A 23307-nucleotide genomic window follows, 5' to 3' on the forward strand; every position below is an offset into this window, starting at 1 on the left:
TTGTGTGATGCACAAACTGTTATTTTGGGTCTGGATGTCATGTGTATGTGAACTTGTATGTTTGTAAACGCACCCACGATACATCAGAAAATCCTAGTGCGGGGTCAATATTTTAAAAAAGTATTTTAATATTTTTTTATCATTTAAATTATCGTTTTAATGCTTTTTTAAATATGTTTTTTAATTAAAGTATTAATATGTAATACTTTTTTTAAACGTAAATAGAATAAAAATTGAGATCAAGACACAATAACAAGATTGCCAACACGAGGGGTCTAAGGCCGCGAGTTCGAGGTCCATTCCAGTCATAATTATGTTTTTCGGAACTTACTCATTATCACACAAAGAGTGTTTTATTAATGTTACTATATTAATACTATTACAAGTTATATTTGCATCTGATAAGGCTATAATTACTCTGTTATCAGTGACACGTACTTCCCGACTGGTGTGGAGAAAACTAGAAGGTTTTGATGATAAATAATTATTACTATATGTTAAGTTATTTATTAGGTTTGGGTCGACCCAGAGCTGCGGATTACTTAGCGGGTTACCGGGGCTCCAGCTCGAAAAGCAGGAGTAGGAACGGGGTGGTTTTTAGCCAGTAAGAAACTGACACTCTCTCTCGTCTCGCCCAAGAAGAAGAGAGAAGGGAGAAGTCATTGGATGATTTTTGCCCTTTAAAATATATATTATATTTTTGAATACCTCATTTAGTTGTATATAAGGTTATGGATTGTGAGGTATTAGCTACGATGATTTAGTTGTGGAAAGCACTATTGAGCATTTTTTGGTTTTGTGTAAAATATGGTGCTGTTAAAAAAAATATACTCTACTATAATTATATTAAATTATGTTAAAAAATGTATATGTACATATATATTTCACAATATTACTCGAACTTACACCTTCTAGAAACAGCAATATAACAAACAACCTAAAAAAAACAACAACAACCAATCCGGGAACAATTAACTGAAAGGTTAACCACTCAACCCAGAATCGAACTTAGACCTTTGTGCTCACCAGCAAACAACTTAAACATACAATAAACAATTTGAACAAAAATATTATCTAACATATTGATAATATCTTATCAGGGACCACACGTGATGTCGTCACAAGCGAATACACGCATCACGCACCAACTGCGTGATGGAAAACTATTTACAAACTCATATCATGACTTCTACCCTCCCTGATAGCACTGAATGGTACTATAAGTGATAAAAAGTACCACTCTACTTATAAAAGGAACGTTTTATACATACATATTATCACGGCCACTGTTATGCAGTGTGATTTGTGAACATGGTCATGATGATTCCCGCGTGATAGTTCTGTGATTTGGTGTGATCATCATCATTGGGGTTTTATATTCTTGTCTAGTAATCGTGATTTGCAAGATTAGAAGACATTCTTCATAATTCTTTTGTTAGACATTTTGAGTTGCAAATGTTAGGTCTATGAGTGAAGATCTTGGTTCTTTTTTATCTTGTATCTTCTTGATCAATCTACTGCCAATATACATATAAGCGTTATCCTTGCCTCTTCTAAATGATGAATTCAGACGCGCTCATAATACAAGACAAGACATTTCTAGAAGTTTCAGTTCCTTAACTGATGAAATACCAATCCGTCTGTGATCAAATTGCAATTAATTGGGAACAAGCTCTGGGTTTTTCTCTATTACAATTGGAAGCAATAATTGATGACAACTATATCTGCTGTAAGTGGGGTCACCTCTTAATTTCTGTATAACCTTCAAACTTTCCATGAAAGAGCATGCATACTTCTTTTTTAAAGGCGACTACGTACTTCTACCTCTTTTGGTGTTGTAGATGCCCATTGCTTACCATCAGACGATCCATCTGCTCGCTTACCCCATGTCTTCTTAAAAGGGTCACCTGCTTCTTTATAAAGAGCAACGTCACGCCTTTTATCCCCGAAGGGGTAGGCAGAGGTGCTCCTTACTACACGTAATGCCGCTATACAATGTACACCCACTTTTCATCATTTGTGTTATAAGTCCCATGTAATAGGGGGTGACGGGATATTTACCATGTTTATTCACTTTGGTGAGTTTCCGATATTTCGGCACTGTTTCAAGCGCCATGATCACGGATTAACTAAACATGGTAAATATCCCGTCATAAGTTCTAATAATAGTGTTAGTGACCATGTCAGTTTAAAAACTTATCCCCTATTATAAGTGAGCCTATTTTCTTTATAAAGAGTCACAGGCTTTTTATTATATGAAATACTGGCTTATCCTCTATCAGCTAATCTACAACGTATATCAAATTGCACGACCAGGGGCCTATTTCTCAGATAACCTTCAGCAGGACACGACAGCAATGTTATGGTCGTGCTCGGCTCGTGCTCACCGCGTGATACTTTAATTCAATTCCAACGACCGATTAAATAGATTGTATTGATAATTGTTATCGGGAAACCCTGTTGTTGATGTTTTGGGAATGAAATGTCGTGTCATAATTTGTAGTGGTGTGTGCTACTGATTTGACCCGTGTGCAGAGAAATGTTGGTTTGTTGGAGATAGATTACTGGGGATTTTGTATCTAGTGTCTTTATAGTATGTTCTAGAATTATTATATGTTTTTGAGGCCGGAATGTCATTCAATTACTTCTCCCGCCTTAGGCAAAGCGAGAGGGAGCGTCAGACTCTTATTGACTAAAACTCGCTAGATAGTCCGCAGCTCCGGGTAGAATTGTGAGCTGGAATAAGCACAATTAACTCTTAAATTAGTTATAAAATATTGGCACGTGAGAGTGTTTTACTATATTTTTGAAGAATAAAGAGTTTTTTTTAAGTATAAGCGAGTAAACGAGCAGACGGATGAACTGATGGCAAGCAATTTCCACCGCTTATGGCAGCCGCAACACCTGAGGCGTTACAAGTGTGTTGTTTTTTGGGGGCTTTTTAGGGGTTAGGAATTTAATACATATATAAAGAGAATCGGGAATTTGAAAGATTAGGCAGAGGGTAATTGGGTCTCCAGTATCCTCACAACGACAACGTAAAAGGTTACCGGGGCTCCGGCTCAAAGCAGGAGAAGGAACGGGGTGGTTTTTAGTCAGTAAGAGTCTGACACTCCCTCCCGCCTCACCCAAGGCGGGAGAAGTCATTGGATGATTTTCCCCCTCAAAAAAAAAAAAAAAAAAAAAAAAAAAAAGTATCCTCACAACGAAACATAACGTAGGCGTTATTTCACGTCGGTTTTCTATGTTCACAAAAGAGCGTATCATATATTTAGTCATCATTAGTCTTTGGACTTCAGACTCATTTTCATTAAACCAAAATTATTTCATCAGACGGACATCAAACTTTGGTCGCCACGCGCATCCTGCATGCACATGACACTGATAAAAAAATATTTTCAGAATGACTGGCATTTTTGAAACGTGTGACTTTATTTTTTACTGAATCATGAAAGGTGACTGAACAAAATTTCAGTTTAGAATAGAATAGAATTTACTTAGAGAATATTTTCAATTATTCTGAAAAGACTGAAATAATTTCTAGAATATACTTCTATCGGCCTGAAACGGCTGAAACAGATAAGACTGCACACAGACACGCCCATAATATATATTTATAATACAAGAATGTGGAAGTTTCATTATTAATTCGGGTAAAATTTGATATGCCTAGAATTTAGCTTTGGTTAATATTATAACCACTTTTTTATATTGACAAAAATAATGAATTTCCTTTTGTTTTCTTTCAATTTCCCCTCACAACAATAACAATTTTCACTTTTCAATTCATGTTTCTACAAAATATATACATTATATTTTATTAGTACCTGTATAACCTATAGGAAATTCATGGGCTACGAATAACAATTCGAAAATTATAGTACATAATAAAAAAAACCTAGGAAATAATTAATAATATCTAGACTCCCACGTAACTACTAGTAACAATCAGCCTGTGAATATTTGACAAAACAATCATTATTACTATCACGTGTCCCACAGCTGGCCTTATCAGATAAGGGAAGATATCGCCGCTCCCACACTTGCGCAGGAGTGGCTAATCCTTAGATATCACGCACCCGATAGTATTTTGGTGGTGATCTCTATATACCTACAATAAAGTACTTATATAAGAAAGAATTTATTTGTAACCGCACTTGGGTTGTAATAGGATGGTTTATTTTTGTAATCATTTATTCGGAACCAATTATCAAAAGTTAATATTAATTGATTATGATAAAGAAATTGCCTCTGTCATTACCTTAAGCTTATATAATAGGTACCGACAATTCCAGAGACGGGAAGAGGTGCAGTCGATATTTTCTCTCATTAATAATCTACCTAATCCACCTACTAAAATAAACTAAAATAACCTTTTTTGAGCGTGGAAAATCATCCAATGACTTCTCCCGCCTTGGGCGAGGCGAGAGGGAATGTCAAACTCTTACTGACTAAAAACCACTCCGTTCCTACTCCTGCCTTTCGAACCGGAGCCCGGTAAACCCGCTACGGGTGGTTATTAGTCAGTAAGAGTCTGACACTCCCTCTCGTCCCACCCAAGGCGGGAGAAGACATTGGAATATGTTTCCCTCCTTAAAAAAGGCCGTCTATGTAGGTACTGTAACTTCGGCAAAGGGCAGGAGTTGCAAGGGACTAGTTTTTAGTCAATAAGAGTCTAACGAAGTAATTTGAATAAGATGTTTAAATTCTATCTTCTCTTTAAAAGTTTATTGATATTGCCTTTTTTGAATAAAAGGCAATATCAAATTGACTGCACCGTCGGAGCGGTGCCTGAGTAACCGGCTACCACGCAATGTGTAGCGGGTTCGCTTCCCGCACGGAACAACTATTTGTACAACAATCATCCACAAATTGTTGTTCCGGGTCTGGGTGTGATGTATATGTGAACTTAGATATTTGTAAACGCAAATCCTTAAGTGGAAGAATGATTATTTAAAAAAAATCTTTCACATTTCACCCACATCCTTTACATAACACAGTCAGATACCAATCATTCAGCCTTATCGTGTACCTTACGAATGTCTTTGAGACGTAAACTACTTATAACTAGAACACACACTATCACAAATTAGGTACAATACTATCAGCAAGTATCAGTGATTATCATTATCAACAAGATACGTCAAACGATTGCGTGAAACAACGAATAGATTGATAAAAAGGAAAATATTGTTTCGTGGGAAAATTTTGGTTTATGTAATACATATGTATACAATATAAGTAAACAGCGTTTTGTTAAGGGGTATACGAAAACCTTTTCACGTTGTAAAAATGTATTTATTTGCTTTTATTAGGGTGATAGCCAGCAGAATGCACCACCTAAGGGTCAGACAAGCAGAAAATGCCAACGGCATTATGTCTACCCATGTATTAAAGTGCATCAAGCTTTTTACATAAAAATAAAAAGACTTCAACCGCTATTGGCACTAAAATAAAATTACATGTGGAATGAAAATCACACACAAAAATTACTTTTGTCTGACCATGAATTAAATCATCAAAATAGGTTATAACGTTACACATAAAATATCTTCCATTATACATTTACTTTTTGTTCCACACGTATAAATAATGAACACGCCATATAACAATTAAAACAAAATTGCTTTACAAAAGGCGTGTGCGCAATCTCAGCCTTCATTAAACCCTAATCAATACAAACTGATTTATAATGACCTCACTATTATTTACGAGATTTGAACAACACAGATATAGAGACAAAATTAGTGGCGCAGCGCTGAAGGGCTTCGCCTACGTGACAAGTGCGACGTGCGCCGCGCTATCGACTCACGCGCATAACTTGATATTTTGATAAAAAATCAACAACAGAAATTAGTCGTGTGCGAAATATTCTAATGCTGGGGTACTTTTGGTTTGGGTTTTTGAAATTGGTAGGTATATTGAGTTATCTTTTTGTTTATTATTATACTTTAATAATTATTAAGAACAATATAGGTACATATAATTATGTATCTTTTTTTTTGACTACATTATATACTTCTAATTATTTTATCAATGAAAATGGGCCAAAAAGTAGCTTGCATATATTTTATACTGAACTCTTTAGTGCCTTATAATAGCATGCTTGTGATAATAGTGGATATGCGTTCTCAAAAATATATTATAATATTATTTTTTATCTAAAATGCGGCATTATGTCCATTAGTCATTAAGTAAATCGTTTAAAAATATCTTATGAAATAGCTGCCTGCCAGCTTGGCCAGAAATGTGAGTAAAAAGGCCCGACAGCCTATAAGATTGACTGCACGGTTGGTGCGGTGGCTGGGCAACTGGCTGCCGCGCAACGGGTAGCGGGTTCGATTCCCGCACGGAACAATTCTTTGTGTGATCCACAAATTGTTGTTTCGGGTCTGGGTGTCATGTGCATGTGAACTTGTATGTTTGTAAACGCACCCACGACACAGGAGAAAATCCTAATGTGGGGCAACGTTTAAAAAAAAAAAAAAATTATCAAAAAATAATAATGATTATATGAGTCACTTATATGTATAGATAATTCAATATGGCACTATTTACATGAATTTTCCATGATTCATAATTTTCCAATCATTGTGTATATTTCCTTAAACCAAATTAAATGTTCTTTAGTGATAAGACCGCCCATTGTGCTATCAATTTCTGAATGTTTGTCCTTTATGTTTTTATGGTGTACAATAAAGAGTTTTCTAAATGGTATGTGTGGTGACCATAGAAAATAATTAGATTTGTGATCAGCCCTACTCTTCTACCTGATGGTAAGCAATCGCCGCGGCCCATAGATACCCGACACAGCAGAGGCGGTACAAATGCGTTGCTGACCTTTTGGGGACCAGGAATCTAAGGATTGTTGGTGAATCGGGATTGGGAATGGGGGTAATTAGGCCTCCGGCTGCGTTGTTTCACGTTGGTCTTCTGTGAGGCTGTGGTATTATATCACTAAATATAAACAAGTGGGAGGAAGAAGGATTAATCCGTATATCAGTATATTGTGTAGGTATACGGTGGCACACAAAGTATATGGTGGCAAAAATATCAGAGCTGATAACACAAATTGCATAGATAAGCCTGCATTTTATTTTTATGACACATGCTCATATAATGACACTGAGGCTTGACAAACAGTAGACATTGTTTTGATATTAGTTTTACCTTGCGGGGAAAAACAGCAGCATGCAATATGTAATCTTATTTCTCACTAATATTATAAATGTGAAAGTATGTGAGTTTGTTTGTTTGTTTGTTTCTGCGTATGTTTGTTGCTCAATCACGTCAAAACGGCTAAAGAAATTGGGATGAAACTTAGAAGAGGTAGATTATCGTCTGGAATAACACTTAGGCTTTTATCCTACAGAACTGCGGGTGACGTACGCAAGTCGATTTAAGTAAATAGTGGTTTTGGCTTCATCTATAGAATGTGCAAATCACCTTTTTTATTTACTCAAGTCGACTAGTTTAAAACAATTTGTTTTATAGTTACACAGTTTGGTTTTATCTGACACAATACCTGGGTCTGGGTTAGAGAACTTACCAATTTTAAACAACAAAATTCTTTACTGAGCAACAATAATGCAATTTATTTCCTTAAGATGACACCCAATAGAAAACTTTTGAAAACAAATCCTCCGCTAACGTCGGTCGACGGTGACCACCGCTGACCCCCGTAACGTTTAAAGTATTAAGGAAATTTTCATGAATTTCCCCCTCAAAAAAACTGTCTAGAAAAGTTTCCAAATCGCTCATTCCAAAATATTTTGCCGGAACTGAAAATCGAAGCCAAGATTACGATCAAAAGATTAACAGGGAATTACAGACAATGAAATATGTAAATTCGATAAAGATTGTGCGTTTTTAAAATTGTAATCTAATTATTTCATCATCGTTTTTTATTGTTTTATGTAAAGTTCTAGATTTATATTTACATTCTAGCCATATTTACAACTAAAGATAGGGCTTAGTAGAACTAAATAATTCTGACTGGAGCTACGGACTATCTAGCGGGTATACCGGGGCTCCAGCTCGAAAAAACAAGAGTAGGAACGGGGTGGTTTTCAGTCAGTAAGAGTCACGCCTTCTCGCCAGCCATTGAGTGATTTTTCCCCACTTAAAAATAGTTATATTTACAAGAATATTAAAATATCTTGTGCAATACTTATTGCTCAATTTCTATTTATTGCGTAATATTTATTCTAGTATAAGCCGCTGACAAAATATATGAGCTTCTGCCGCAGTGGCTTTGCCCACGTTCCTAGGATAAAAATTACACCATATATTATTCCAAACAATCTATCTGTGTAATTTAAACCAAATCCGTCTAGCAGTTTTTTAGTGAAAGAGTAACAAACATACACACAGGAGGTGAGGATGTACCTTACAAACTTTCATATTAGTAGGATTTCTTTAAGTCATCTTCACCATATATTATAAAACGAATGACATTAACTCGCTATTACAAGCATCACTGACTGACCCAGGAATCGAATACAAAACCTCAAATCAACAAGACACTCGAAACAATTAACATACAACACATTCTTATCAATAAACAAAATCAATCTGTGATTCATATAAAAAAAAAATAAACAACTTTTTCCTTAACCTTAACAAAATTTCCTTATCGTGACGCCACTGCGAATGACGATGGCCAAGCATGACGCGATGACGCGCCCTCCGTCATACACTGACGATTATGACGAATGACTCGCTGAGAAGCTATGACGACTGGCGGATATAATTAAAACTTTGTCATCGCTGGCAAGCGAGTGACACACTTTGAAAATAGATCGATTTTTTGTCATAGTTTGTTTCCAATGTGAAAACTGAGAAAGGTTTCAGGTTGAATTTCATGGGTCACTTAAAGTATTTTCGAAATATATCTATCTATAATAATGTAAAATACTTAAAGGTAGGTCATATAATAATAAATACTTGATTGCTTATGTTATTCCTATCCTACTAATACGACACCTCACAAAAAACCAACGTAAAACAACGCTTGCGTCGTGTTTCGTTGTGTAAGTGAGGTTACCGGAGGCTAAATTACTCCCCTTCCCAATCCCTGATTCCCCAACAACCCTTAAATTCCTAACCCCCAAAAAGCCGACAACGCACTTGTAACGCCTCTGGTGTTTCAAGTATCCATGGCTCGTTTTCAAGCTTATTCCATAAAAAAAAAACGAAAAGTTAAATTAGGAAATACTTAAAACAAACACAAACATTTAAAACACCCTTCAAAGCTATAAATACACATTACGATTCCAAAAATAAAACGTTCCTCAGAAGAATCGTCCCCACTTACTATTACCACATATTATCTAAAAATAAGACAGGTAAAAATAACACTTACTTGGTACGAAAAAGAAGAAATATTTACGAAGAAAAACATGATTATTTACAGAATATATTTCCCGGCAACAAGGATTTTTTGTGGAGAAATTCTCTATTTTTACCCGACCGCCTACAAATGAGTGTTGTGTTTGTATTTATTTCCCGTCCGTCTGTAAAGATTTCCTGTTCCCTACCTATATTTGAAACACATAATTTTCTCTTCACCGCTTTTATAGAGAGGCTATAGTTTTCCGCCTACAGTTTCGTGTCTACCACCGGCTCCGGCTAGAAAAGTAGGAGTAGTAACGGGGTGGTTTTTAGTCAGTAAAAGTCTGACACTCCTTCTCGCCTCGCTCGGGAGAAGTCATTGGATAATTTTCTGTCCTCAAAAAAAAAAAGCTTCTTTGGTCAAAGGAAAAAAGTTAGACACAAAAATCATACATTACATACTGCTATTTTTATTTTTACATTCGACAAACAAAGAAACACGTTTTTGCAACACATTTGTATATAATATTAGTCCATTTTATTATTTAGTTCATTGCTATAGTAGACACTCTTGATTTAGAATCAGGTAAACTTTACGTACATATACCTCGATCTTTACACATTTATTTTGAGAAAAATATACAATTACTTACCTAACATATTTTTTTACTATTTTAGTCTTTCGATTAAGAATTTCCAAAAAAAAAAATATTACAGGTTTTCTCCCATTTAGAAACTAAAAACACAAAATAGCACTTACACACCGACAACCAAAAAAACCGTCCTAAAAATATCCATAAATATAACTCAGGCTTGTTCACAGAACACAGATCCCACGTCATGAACTTTGCACGAGCGTTCATTTCCCGGGGCGCGTTCAGTGTCGTTCAAGTGCAAGGGTGGCAATCGATGCAACGGGGTCAAGGCTCAAGGTTGCACCCCTGGAACCCGCTGCCCCCTCGCCCCGCAACCCCCGCCACCGCTCGCGAGTGACGTCAACGCCATTCATGCTCGCTGGCTGGTCGATACTGCCACCGGGTGGGGTGGGGTTAAGGTATAAGCGGTTATATTATAAAATTGAATTGGTTTTGTAGAAATTCGGACAAATTTTTTGTAAAGCAGCTACAGAGAAAAATGATTTTACATAAGTATGAAATTGTAAAAATTATAATTTGCTGAAAATCTGGTCAATGTCGTAAAAAAATTAATAACCTAAGTTTTAAAGTAACGCATTTCATATAACTTCGTAGCTAAGTAGTAAAAAAAAATAAACAATTATTTCACACGACAAAAACAGGTGACATATACAAAAACGATTTAACAACAACTTGAACAGGTTTAAATAACACTGTACTTTAACAATCTTATGAACATTTGTTCGCTAAGAGTAAAACGCTCGTCGCTTATGAATTAAACCTCAAAAGTTGGATTAAGCCTCTCGCAATGGTGAAAACAAAGCGAAAATTCTGAATTTCCGTCACAAAAACAGATTAACTGTTCCTTAATTTCCTTTCCTATTGACTCAATTAGAAATTGAGTGAAATCGTTGAGTTTTCCTCTTAAAATAACTTTTTTTTAATATTCCAGTGTAGACTACTAACACTTCTAGCTACCCCAAACAAATGTGTATTTTCGATCTTATTACAGAGTAACAGAGTTCTAAATTGAATAACAAACATTTATAGCCTTATTTATTTTTAATAACGTTCTTCAACTTATTTAAAAATCAGCTTTTTGCGTTACAGGTGTGAGTGACGTAATAGATAAAATATGCGAAATTTTGAAAATGCGACTCACTGACTCGTTTATACAAGGATCAAATTGGCGTGAACGTGTTAAAGTCAATGAGGCAAGAAAGAGATGCTAGAGGGAACGACTATGTCCATCTCTTTCGTGCAAACAAGAAGTCGATTTGGTTCAGATAAAGCAACCAACAGTTACGTTTGCATTTTTGCTACACCCAAACAATAATTGTGTTAATTTTGTTCCAAACCGGGATAAAATTTAAAAACAAACTATCCAATTGCCAACAGTATATGTATATTAAAATTCTACACTAGTATATTAAACGAAAAATACTCTTTATAGTAAGTTCGCTAAGATATTATCAGCACAATATATCTTCTTTTTCCATTCTCCCCTATCATCATATCACAAACTCCTTTCTTTCTCACATCATTTTCGATTTCTTTCTCAATAAATGGACTACACAACCCAAAAAGAATGATTCAATTCGGAGCAGAAGTTCTGGAAATTAGCGCGTTCAAACAAACAAACAAACTCTTCAGCTTAAATATTATAAGTTAGTTTAGTTACTTAGTTCTTATATACATAGAGTCATCTCCTAATTAAGGTCATTTTTGACATAAGCTTCAACTTATAAAATGTGTCAATTTCTATCTCCAGTGAAGAAATCTACAGATATGTCCATTAAACACTCGCTTACTTCAATTATAACCACCCTTCTCATAACAAGTCCTTTACCAAAAAGTATTAAACGATAAATAAATAAAAACAAAACCTTTTAAAACCCCTAACAAACCCTACAAAACCGCAATTTACTCTCAATGACTACTAGCACAATAGCTAGACGTACCGGCGACCTGAGCCCTGCAATGAAGGTTTCACAGCGAAATTCACCCTGGCAATGAACGACCTTCCTAGGAAGGTGGATGGTCTGAGGCTGAGTGCCTGTTGCCTTCATGTCCCTCCCTAAACCTCCCCCTCTCACCTCAGTCTCTGCGAGGAGGGAGGGAGGACTTGCGTCACTGTAGTTCATGGACAAAATGGGCCGGGGATCTGAAATGTGTGATTCTGTTTCAGTGAGAGTGTTTTGTAATCATTCGGATGCTTTTTCTTAGTTAATAGATAAATAATGAATTAGATTTTCGAGATTAATGAGTTAATGATGAATTTGTAAATTCACATAATAATTTAATAAAAATTTCGTAAACATTAGTAGGAAATTTTACGGGGACATTAAAAATAAACAATTAGTCTTTGTTCAGTTTAGATTCATTTCGACTTCCAAAAGTACCTTTTTAACCGACTTTCAAAAAAGGAGGAAATTCTCTATTCACTGTGTATATCTATCTATCTATATGCTGTAACGGCCATCTGGCTGGACCGATTTAGTAGATTTTGGCCTTAAATTATTTGTAGAAGTCCAGGGAAGGTTCAAAAAGTAAGAAATAATGTTTAAGGAGGTGCGAAGTTTACTGGGCCAGCTAGTTTTTATATAGATTTGTATATATTTAGCTATTACTGCTCGGAGACGCGTTTGCCAATTATTAAGTTATTTTTGTGACGTATGTAACTGAATAAAATTGTTTGATTTTAACTATAATATAACGTTAGAATTCAATTCCTGCCTCAAATCGACTACTCCAATAAACAAGATCAACTTCTAATTATCTCTCCTCTCTTTCCTTAACTACAAATCTCATAATCCTGATAACGAACATTACAAGCCTTTACAAAAATTCCAACATCTTGTTACCATCGAAACCACTATCATCCCTAGTTACAAACACCTTAAGAATTAAACCTTGACGAAAAACTTACGGGACATAAAAAGTTGGGTTGATATATTTCTTTAAATCGTCACGCCTTTAATCAAGGCAGAGGTGCACATTATGGCACGTAATGCCACTATACAATGTACACCCACTTTTCACAATTTATGTTGTAAGTCCCATGTAATAGGTGGTGAGCCTATTGCCATATACCGGGCACATTTCCAGACTCCGTGCTACTACTGACAAATTGTCGAAAAACCGAAAAAAGCCTAATAATACTTCGCCCAACCCGGGAATTGAACCCGAAACTCTTTTCCAGCACAACTCGGCACAACTCAGCCAACGAGACAGGGTTGTTAATCTGAAAACAAATATCGAAATGTAATACACATACAATATGTCATCAATAGTAAAGTTTTTCTTTGACAAAAGTTATCACACAAGATGACATCAATACGAAGAATACTTTACCTATTGTAGTATTTTTACAAAATGCAACATAACAGTAAAAAGACAATCTTTATACTTAAGAGAGATCACAAAATACATTGTACACATACAAATGGAGAGAAAATCACCCAGTTTCAAGGTACATTTCTACCAGTGGGTGTTAAATTGTGACGTTCGCACTCACCTTTAAGTTTTTGTTCGAAAGAAACTTATGTACCAATCTCTTGTATTTTCTACGCATTTCCATTAACAAATGTAAAGGTTTTCTAATAATAAACAGTCTTTAATAAAGCTGAATGTAAGGTTAGTTCAAATATCATGAGTTTATGCATAGTCGGGAATTGTGAATCCACACTTACTAGTGTTTTAAGTGTGTGGGGTAGTGGGGGATATGCTGTGGTGCCGAAAAAATATATACAAAAATGAGCTTTGTAAGTTACTGTGCTTACAGTATTTTGTTTTATTATACCAGTAGATTTTCTTTCACTGTCATTTAACAGGTAATCAGAAGTTAGAAAGTATAAAAAGACAAGGGCGCTTACTCTTGAAACCAATAGAAAATCTCAATAACTATTCAATGTCAAAGTTATACGAGTACAACCGCAATCGATTTTTTTACAGTTAATGGGTCGACGTTTGGCCGCTATCTCACCTGATGGTAAGTGATGATGCTGTTAAAATAGCATTCAGAATGGAAATCAAAAGAGCTGGCTTCGTGCAGCTGTGCTGCAAATAGGTAAGAAAACCGCTGATTATTTTTCATCATTAAAATCAATAGGTAGGTTTTTGCAAACTAGATCAATTAATCATCTGATATCCCACCACACCTGAAAATCGATGAACAATCACTACCAACTTCACACTGAATCAACCAAAACCCTATGACGTAAAGCGACAAATCTCTCCCATAGCTCCTACTGTACACCAACCCTGAATCCACGCCCTGCTCCGCCGGGAGTCGCGTAGGCGTCTGACGTCATCACCCTCACTCCCCCCCACCCCTTGCGCCTTTCAACTTGACATTCGGCCGGCTGTATCGATTCGCAAGAGTCCGCAATGCCGAGGCCGCCACTGTTTACATTCTATGCCACCTTGTGAATGAAAGTTCTCAGTTAATGGACAGGGTAGAGTATCAGTGTGATACTGTTTTGGTTTATCAAATGCTTTATTCACTAGAAAAGTGTTTAGGTAGTAATTTTGAGGAGGATTGATTTTGAATTGTATTTTACAAGTTAATTAAGTTCAGTTTGAATTGTAATTTATATGTGAATTAAGTTCATTGTTCTGTTACAGCTATAGATGTAGATTTTTGTAGGTACAGCGATAAGAAATACTAGTTGTTTCTATATTAACTAAAATTCACTGTTTACTCGCGTATAGAAGAAAAGCTCTACTAGTTTTGCACGCTGCGTCCCTCTGTGACTCGAAACTAGTAGAGCTTTTCTCCATTAATGTACGTGAGTAAGCCGTGATTTTTAGTTAATGTAGTATGTCTCACGATAGTTATTATAAAATTGGTTTCAAACTATTTATTATTTTTTTTAAACATTTGCAATTGAATTGGGATTATCAAGGTGACTCTCTTGCATACACTAAAGTGCATTGTCCCTGTATATTAAAGCAAGATGGATGTTTTAAGTACTTACTTAACTATATCATCTCCCTCTTCGAAGAATAACATGCATTTAAAAATGCATCATCGTGCATTAAAAAAGTACTAATGAATTAATCATTAGTATTTTTTTACTGTATAAATACATTTTTACTGTATATATACAGTATAAATATTTTAAACCGACATGGTTACTAATAATATCATTACTTTTTTTATTAGTTAAACTAATCTTTAATTCTAATGACATGTATAATAAGACTTTTTATTTTACTATATAAAATATAATATTCACAACTAAACTAAAAATAAATAACATATTGCATGTATGTATTTATATTGTATGTTATGTGTGTGTTTTTATGTTGCACCTCTGCTGCATGAGCATTTAATTGCGGGCGGGAGGGCGGTGCTGCACACCGCATGCTAAAAAATACAACTATAAGCGGAATTAAAACTAAAAATCTATTGTGTTGTTAGTGTAGCATGGATTTCCGCAAAGTAGCGCCTCATTCTATTCTATACAAAAATAAATTTAAAACTAAAACTTCATTTAGAAAGATGTAGTATAAATACCCGAATATGTCAACATGAACAAAATATCGACTCGTTAACACATTCGACTAAGAAACAAAGAAAATCCGAAAGACATAATCGAATTTACTAGAACTAGATTAATCCCCGATCCACTGTCGTCATCCCCTTCCCCCCAGGACTAGCGTGACCTCAAACCTGTGACGTCATCACATAACCTTAAACGTCGTGGGCGGGTAACCACGCTTCACAAATAGAATTTCGCTTGTCCTATCTGTAATATATTAATATTTGGACCCTATTTCTTGGTATTACATCCCACGGAGCAATTTTGCTGGCGTTTGCAAGTTTGAGAGTTTGTGGGGTAAGGGGGGGGGTTTGTATCTTACTGGTGGGTTGGTGAATAAATGTTGGTGCTGCGAAATGTACCTTTGTAATTTTTTTAGGTTATTTTTTATACCATTACCATTTTTATTTTATATCATTTTATAATATTATAATTACTGTTTGTTTGTTTATTTGTTATCCGTTGCAACGTTATTTTTTTGTCTGAAAAAGGATGGGAGGAGGTTGGAGAGTGATACAGGCTACTGTTTTTCCTCTATTACCTAGGTACAATGGTGGTCTCATGCGCCTGACCACCACTTAGTTAATGTTTGCTTGAACGGGATAAGATTTGCTCTCTAGACTGACGAATGAAGTAGGGTGGTGGGCGTTGCCAACGTCGGCGCAGGTAGCTGAACAACATCAAACTGCTCTACACATATTTATGAGATAATAGCTTAATGTTTTTCCTGGGTACAGGCAATAAAAATGTAAAATGATCATACGAATCTGTCCTCCACTGTACCTACGTCTCAATAACACAATTGTAGGAAAAATCCACGGAAATTTTAAACATAGCAAAAGAAAGAGCTCACTCTTAGTGAGGAATACAAATTGTATAAACAAACAAATCCGTTTATTTCTTATTTAAATACGTGAGATCGGGCAAAGGCGTGTCCTGGCGTTCAGCCAAACTAACCGGATAAAACCGGCTGTTCATGAGAAACACGCACGCAATCTTGCCAAGTGCCTTTAATTACTAAAGTAAACTTATGTAGGTGTGAATTGTATTAGTTTTGTACGTACATAGGTACAGGTACCTGTAGTCCTATATCAATGTATAATATTCTAGCTTTCCACTTTAGAAGATTTCTCTCAACTAGGATTGGAACACGGTAGCCGGTAAACGAGCAGACGAATCACCTGATGGTAAGCAATACAAAAGTTTTCCACACTTTTCACCATTTGTGTTAGAAGTCCCTATTGCCATATACTGGGTACAATTCCAAACTTCGTGCTACTATTGAGAAATTTTCGAAAAGCCAAAAAAGCCCAGTAAACCTTTCCCCAACTCGGGAATCGAAACCGGGACCCCCTGTCCGGCACTCGCACTTGCGACCACTCGACCAACGAAACAGTCTGAAAGTAGAATATCTTAATTAAAAAAAACAAGCAACCCCACAGCCTACCGTTTCCTGAAACTTCTTTCATTATTATGATGTCAATAGTATCAATATTATGATTATATTGACGTGGAAAATGCCAGACACGTGGTGGCTGTCAGCGGCAGGGTCCCGATGTCGCGCGATGATCGTCACGCGAGCGTCACGTGACGCGAATGACGTCAAACACCCTGCCGGGCACGTCGGGAACAGCTCTCGTCACAGATGACTGATCAACCGACAGGACCTCGTATAATATGAGGCAGATGAAGCATACTCGTAAGTAGTTACTACAAGTATTTTTATTTTAACGTTACGCCTTTTAATCCCCGAAGGCACAGGTGCACATTATGGCACATAATGCCAATGTACACCCACATTTCACAATTTATGTTGTAAGTCCCATGTAATAGGTGGTGAGCCTATTGCTATTCCCTAAGAAATTTTAGAAAAACCGAAAAAAGCCCAGTAATACTTCGCCTGACCCGGGAATCGAACCTGAGACCCCTTGCCCGGCAGTCGCACTTGCAACCACTCGGCCAACAAGGCAGTCATCAAATATACTACAACAAGTATTTATTCCGAACTTCTTAATACTCCAAGAATTTTTTGGTGTGGTGACTGGGTATCCGGCTGCTCTGCACCGTGTAGGGGTTTTGATTCACGCAGAAGCAATTCTTTGTGTTTTTTATGGAATAGGTGGCAAACTAGCAGACGAGTCAACTGACTAGCAAGCTGAAAAGGCAGTGGGCCGGTCACATCTGTCGAAGAACCGATGACCGTTGGGGTAAACCTGTTCTAGAGTGGAAACCGCATCTATGCAAGCGTTGGTAGTGGTTGGATGCGTAGAGCTAAAGATCGAGCTCAGTGGCGTGCCATTGGAGACGCCTATGTCCAGCAGTGGACGAGAACAGGCTGATGATGATGATGATGATGATGATGACTGGCTGTTGATGTGAAAGTGCTCCCAGGTCTCCCAGTTACTCAAAATGTACATAATTAAACGATCGCTCGACCAACCTACATAATAATATTCATTGATGATTACTACGTAAAGTATCAACAGCTGGACACAAACCGCATTATTCATAGCCATTCGTTCACTGTGAATGAATCATTACATCCTGCGATATCGACTCAACTAACCAACCATAGTATGTACACGCATAACTCACGCGCATAAAAATAAAACAATGGGAAATGAAACAACTTTACTGGCGATATCACTACACAATTGAAACTCAACCTTGTGTCCAACCAAATTAGAATGGGAATGCCAAAACCCTTTGCTATTACTACTCTTAAACATGTACATCCCCGGCAAATAATGCGCTGCTATTGGTCAGCGTAAAATATGTAAGTGACGCACTAAAGCGAAACTTTAAACGCAAAAATGTTGGCTTTTCTAAAAGAAACCATAATAATTGATGTTAGGAAATTAAAGAGATTGAAATGATTGGTATTCTCATCTAAAATTTTGCAATGAAAAGTTGATGGTTTAGGAGTAAATTAAGTTTGAATGTAGAAGTTCTACATCGCGGTAGTGAAGTTTTCCTGCGAGTTAACATAGGAGCGCAATGTGATGTGTATCCATCGGTCTTCCCCTGGGGTCGCTTCATCGACCGACCCTCGGGCCTCGGTCCCCCTGCAAGGGGGTGACCCTGTTGGTCTCGGATGTCTTTCTAAATCAATCAAATCAATGATGACATGATGAGATCTTGCTACATATCGACCTTCCTTGGGTATAGTTAGACGTCCGAGACGTTTCACGGTCTCCCCTGAAAAGGGGGACTTGTAAGTGGCTCGTGGGGACTCTGCGAGTCCGTGAGTATCAGCACGTGGTGCCGCCACTTGTGTATCACACGTGGTGCCGCCACTTGTGATACTGCGCTTGGGAGACGAAGACCCCCAGGGGAGGCGTCCGCTGGTGAACACAGCGTTGTAATCGTTCAAACCCAAAAAACAAACAAACCAAACAAACCTTTTGTCTTTTTTTTTTCTTTTTTTTTTTGGTGTTCCAGTATTTTATTAATTCAGATTTAATTTAATATTTTCTAACATCTTTTGTTAGATACCTGTTCGTGTTCTTTAGAGTTGGAGCTGTGGTTGGAGCAATCGAAACAATGTACTTAACCAAGAATTGTATTGTGAACCTGATTGAAAAAGAGTAACCTATGAAGTTTCTTGCTCGTTCTTCTCCATAGGAATCTACACTTTGGAACGAGTAAATAGCTTCACTAGAGGACTGACCGACAGACAGACGTTATTAATATTATTATATTTGCTTTGACGTTCAAAAGTGCCTTCCTGGTCTATTTGAAATAAATAATGTTGACTTTGACTTTTCAAACTTTTCTTGTAGATACGAGGTTTCTTATGAGGGGCAAAAATCATCCAATGGCTTCTCCCGCCTAGGGTTAGGCGAAGGGCAGTGTTAGACTCTTAATGACTAAAAACCATCCCATTCCTATTCCTGCTCTTCGAAATCCCAGTAACAACCCGCTATGTAGTCCGCAGATTCTTGTACGAGGTGCTATTATTATTCAGGTGGGTAAATAACTTACTTAAAAAAATAAGTTAATATTACCAACTTACTTACATATAATTTATAAAAGTGTGAACCATTTCAGCAAATAGGTGAGTAAGATTTTTTTTCAAATATTCACCTGACATCACAGAAAATCTTTCACCATTTTGTAACTAGTAACGCCATCTAGTTTCATTATAAAGAACGAATGAGATGTTAGCAGCGTTGCTTGCTTGACTTTAATAATTACTCTTAATTTATATTTGTTTATCAATCATAATTATTATGTTTTACGAACAAAAATGTTTATTTAGCATGTAATGTTATATTTTTTGTGTGAATTTTTCCAAAACGTTTGCAACTTAGAATAACGGTTGCAATCATTCCGCAGACGACCGTTAAAATATTTATAAGATTCTATAATCAAATTGATTTATTTCAAAAACAGGGTTTTTTGAATATTTTAACGTAACTTAAAATTCATTATTTATTTAATATACGACAACAAAAAGCAAAGGGGTCGTCTTTTTCAACAATCTACTCAACTGGCCCATTAGCTCAGTTGGTTAGAGCGTCGTGCTAATAACGCGAAGGTCGCGGGTTCGATCCCCTCATGGGCCACACCTCTCTTTTGAATTTTTACCTATTTGTTTACTTTTGTATTATTTTTTGCTATATTTTGTGATATTTTGTATTGATAGTACTACAAAATTACGACCGTCCATGGCCGGTTTATACAATCCCGATATTATTATTAACATATTCATTCAATACGCCAATTATGTTTTATTATTGTTGATATATTTACCTACATACCTACTTAGCCAATATTTTCACCTCGACCTACCCTAACTCTTGGGGAATTAAAAAGTATAATTTTATATGATTTTAACTTGATGATATAATTACCTATATATTACGAATAGAGTTTCTTGCTCGTTCTTTTCCATTCGAAGCTACACTTTGGAGCGAGCATCTAGCTTCACTGACAGACTGACAGACAAAAGTCCCTAAGTAAGTATATTGTTTAATTGGAATAAATGATTTCACTTTGAAAATATATTATGATTCAAGCTATAATTGTTAATATCGAAAAAATATCGTTTTAATAAATCGATTCCGAAACCTACAATTCACCAACCCGTGATAAGTCAGTTTTTTTTTGTGAAAATCTTCCAATGACTTCAACCGCCTTGGGCGAAGCGAGAGGGAGTGTCAGACTCTTACTGACTAAAAACCACCCCGTTCCTACTCCTGCTTTTCGAGCCGGAACCCCGGTAACCTGCTAGGTAGTCCGCAGCTCCGGAATCCAGTGTTAGACTATGAGTCCCCTCTAGTCTAGTATGCGAAGGTTAGACACAATCTGCCCGCTTAGCAGACAGTTTTAAGACCAATTGAAAAGATTTTTTTTTTTTTTTTAAACGTTGCCCCACATTAGGATTTTCTCCTGTGTCGTGGGTGCGTTTACAAACATACAAGTTCACATACACATGACACCCAGACCCGTAACAACAATTTGTGGATCACACAAAGAGTTGCTCCGTGCGGGAATCGAACCCGCTACCCGTTGCGCGGCAGCCAGTTGCCCAGCCACCGCACCAACCGTGCAGTCAAAAGTCAAATTTACATTAAAATTTATAAATCTACAAGTGTAAGAAGGTCCTTATTGTATAGCGAGAGACGCCCTCTGGTGTCCAGATGAAATAATCATAAAGTCTATAACAAATATTGACACGAATACTACGTATAATGAAATCTCAATGACTTAATCACGACTAAATCTAGTTATAACTGGATTTTTGTAACCTTCACACATTCAAAATGTACATGTGTATGTATGTACTTACCTACTTATCTATGTAAAACTAGGTAATCGATCTATTCTGTATACCTAGCTAGCTACCCAGTGCCGGCGTAAGGGCCACTGACACCCCGGGCGAAAATATTGTGGCGCCCACTTGAGGGAAGCAATATCAAGTGTTAGTAGTAGTTTTTAATTTTTTTGGCACCCCCCAGAATTTGTCGCTCTGGGTCGTCGCCCCATCACGACCCCTAACGCCGGCACTGTAGCTACCTAGCAAATAAAGCTACATATTTTTACATATTTTGATTTTACCTGAGTAATTGTATGTTAGTGCGTTACTTCAAAACTACTGTACCTATCTTGTTCCTCATCGTTAACGACCTGTGACTGGCCACAGCTGGACTATTATGAGCCTCCTATACTTTGAATTAATTTAATTTAGTTGGAGTAGATAAACATCGTGAGGAAGCCAGGAAGAAGAGAGTGAGAAAGAGAAAGAGGAAGAAGGAACAATGATTGGCCGGCTTGAATAAATCAACCATTCAGAGCGCCATACGCGCTCTCGTTTCAAAGACTTTACTTATATACTGGACTTAAAATTTCTAATTAATAAGTTTGACATCCATATTGACTAAGGCAGTTGTCCCACCGGCAACGATGAACGAGTAACGAGTAGAGCTAGAACTAGAAACGAGTTAAGCGAGACGTGGCGAGCGAGTGTGTAGTTCTGATATTTGTGTAGCTCGGCTATAAGCGAGTGTGCGAGTGAGGCGGGCGATTACTCGCACTACGATACGCACTGTAGAGAAATGACCACTGGTTGCTCGCTCGGCGTGAGTTTTAATCGCTTGGCGAGTTTCGCCGAGCGAGTGTTACCTTTCATAGCTCTTGTCGCTCAGCGACAAACTAGTGAAGCGAGCACTCGCCGGCAGTGTGAACAGTCAGCGATCAACTATTTGTATGTGCATCTCTTTTGTTTACACGGAAAGTATATCTATTATACGTTTCTTGAGCGAGAAAATAGCCGATAGTTAGTCGTTCACTCGCCGTTGGTGGGACAACTGCCTTAGTATGGTGATTCATGCTGATTCCTTCTCCATGTGAGAAGGGGTCTTTGATCAACAGTTAGACAGTTACAAAGTGGTTATGATGAAGGCAATGGGTTATGTAGCGACACATGACAAGTAACAGATGACAGAAGTCGCACATAGACACAAATCTACGGATGACGTCATGAATCCTACATCCCATATATGAAATTTACACGCGAATAAACATGGATAGAAAATCCCAACGAACAACGGTTGGCACGATCACCTCGCGTAGTCAGAGCATCCTACTTTTCTTAGGGAATTTTACTCACTGTTCCCTTAAGTTATAAGACAAAATAATACCAAATTAAACATATCAAATATATTTACAATAACTGGTAGAATGATTTTAGCAATAAGAACAGATATAGTACCAAAACTTCTATCGCACATTCGTGATTCAATCTTTAAGTACATTTCAAGTACAGTTTGACAATGTAAAATAATATGTGACTTATCTCATACAGTTTAGAATACAAAATCACTTGACAACGTACCGTGTCAATGAGCTGCACATATTTGCATTTTTAATAATGCTTATTATACTATTTAAATAACCAGTAAAGCAAGACTCATCGTGTAATACAAATCATTAGATACAAAATCTCTTTCAAAACTGGTCGTTCCTAGACAATAGGACCAAAGTAATTTGACCTGTAGATGCTTACTGTGTGTGAAAGAATGAGGGATCAAGATAATTTGGTGTGGTCTCATCTATGATATAGTCGTTTAGCAAGTCAGGTATCTTGACCGATTTTAATCGGTTTCTAGCACGTGTCTGTCATATTAATATGTCGCCTTGACTTTGGTACTATATTTTATTATAATAGGAAGTTGCATTACGAATGAGATGTATAAATATATAAATAAATGAATAAAACATTAATTGCATTAGAACTAATGACTATCTGCCGTACTCAGAGATTTAATGGTTGCTTAAACTATTCCTTA

At 36.7% G+C, this 23307-nt stretch overlaps 1 protein-coding gene and 1 non-coding gene across 2 annotated transcripts in view; both read left to right on the top strand.

Moving 5' to 3' along the window:
• The window catches only part of LOC118273121 (endonuclease/exonuclease/phosphatase family domain-containing protein 1), a 262956-nt gene that overhangs the window by 154972 nt on the left and 84677 nt on the right, over positions 1 to 23307 (top strand). The window lies entirely within an intron of this gene.
• Positions 20009 to 20082, top strand: Trnai-aau (transfer RNA isoleucine (anticodon AAU)). Its single transcript has one exon. It is a non-coding gene; the product is annotated as a tRNA-Ile (tRNA).

The sequence above is a fragment of the Spodoptera frugiperda genome, chromosome 1, assembly GCF_023101765.2.
Source record: "Spodoptera frugiperda isolate SF20-4 chromosome 1, AGI-APGP_CSIRO_Sfru_2.0, whole genome shotgun sequence".
NCBI lineage: Eukaryota > Metazoa > Arthropoda > Insecta > Lepidoptera > Noctuidae > Spodoptera > Spodoptera frugiperda.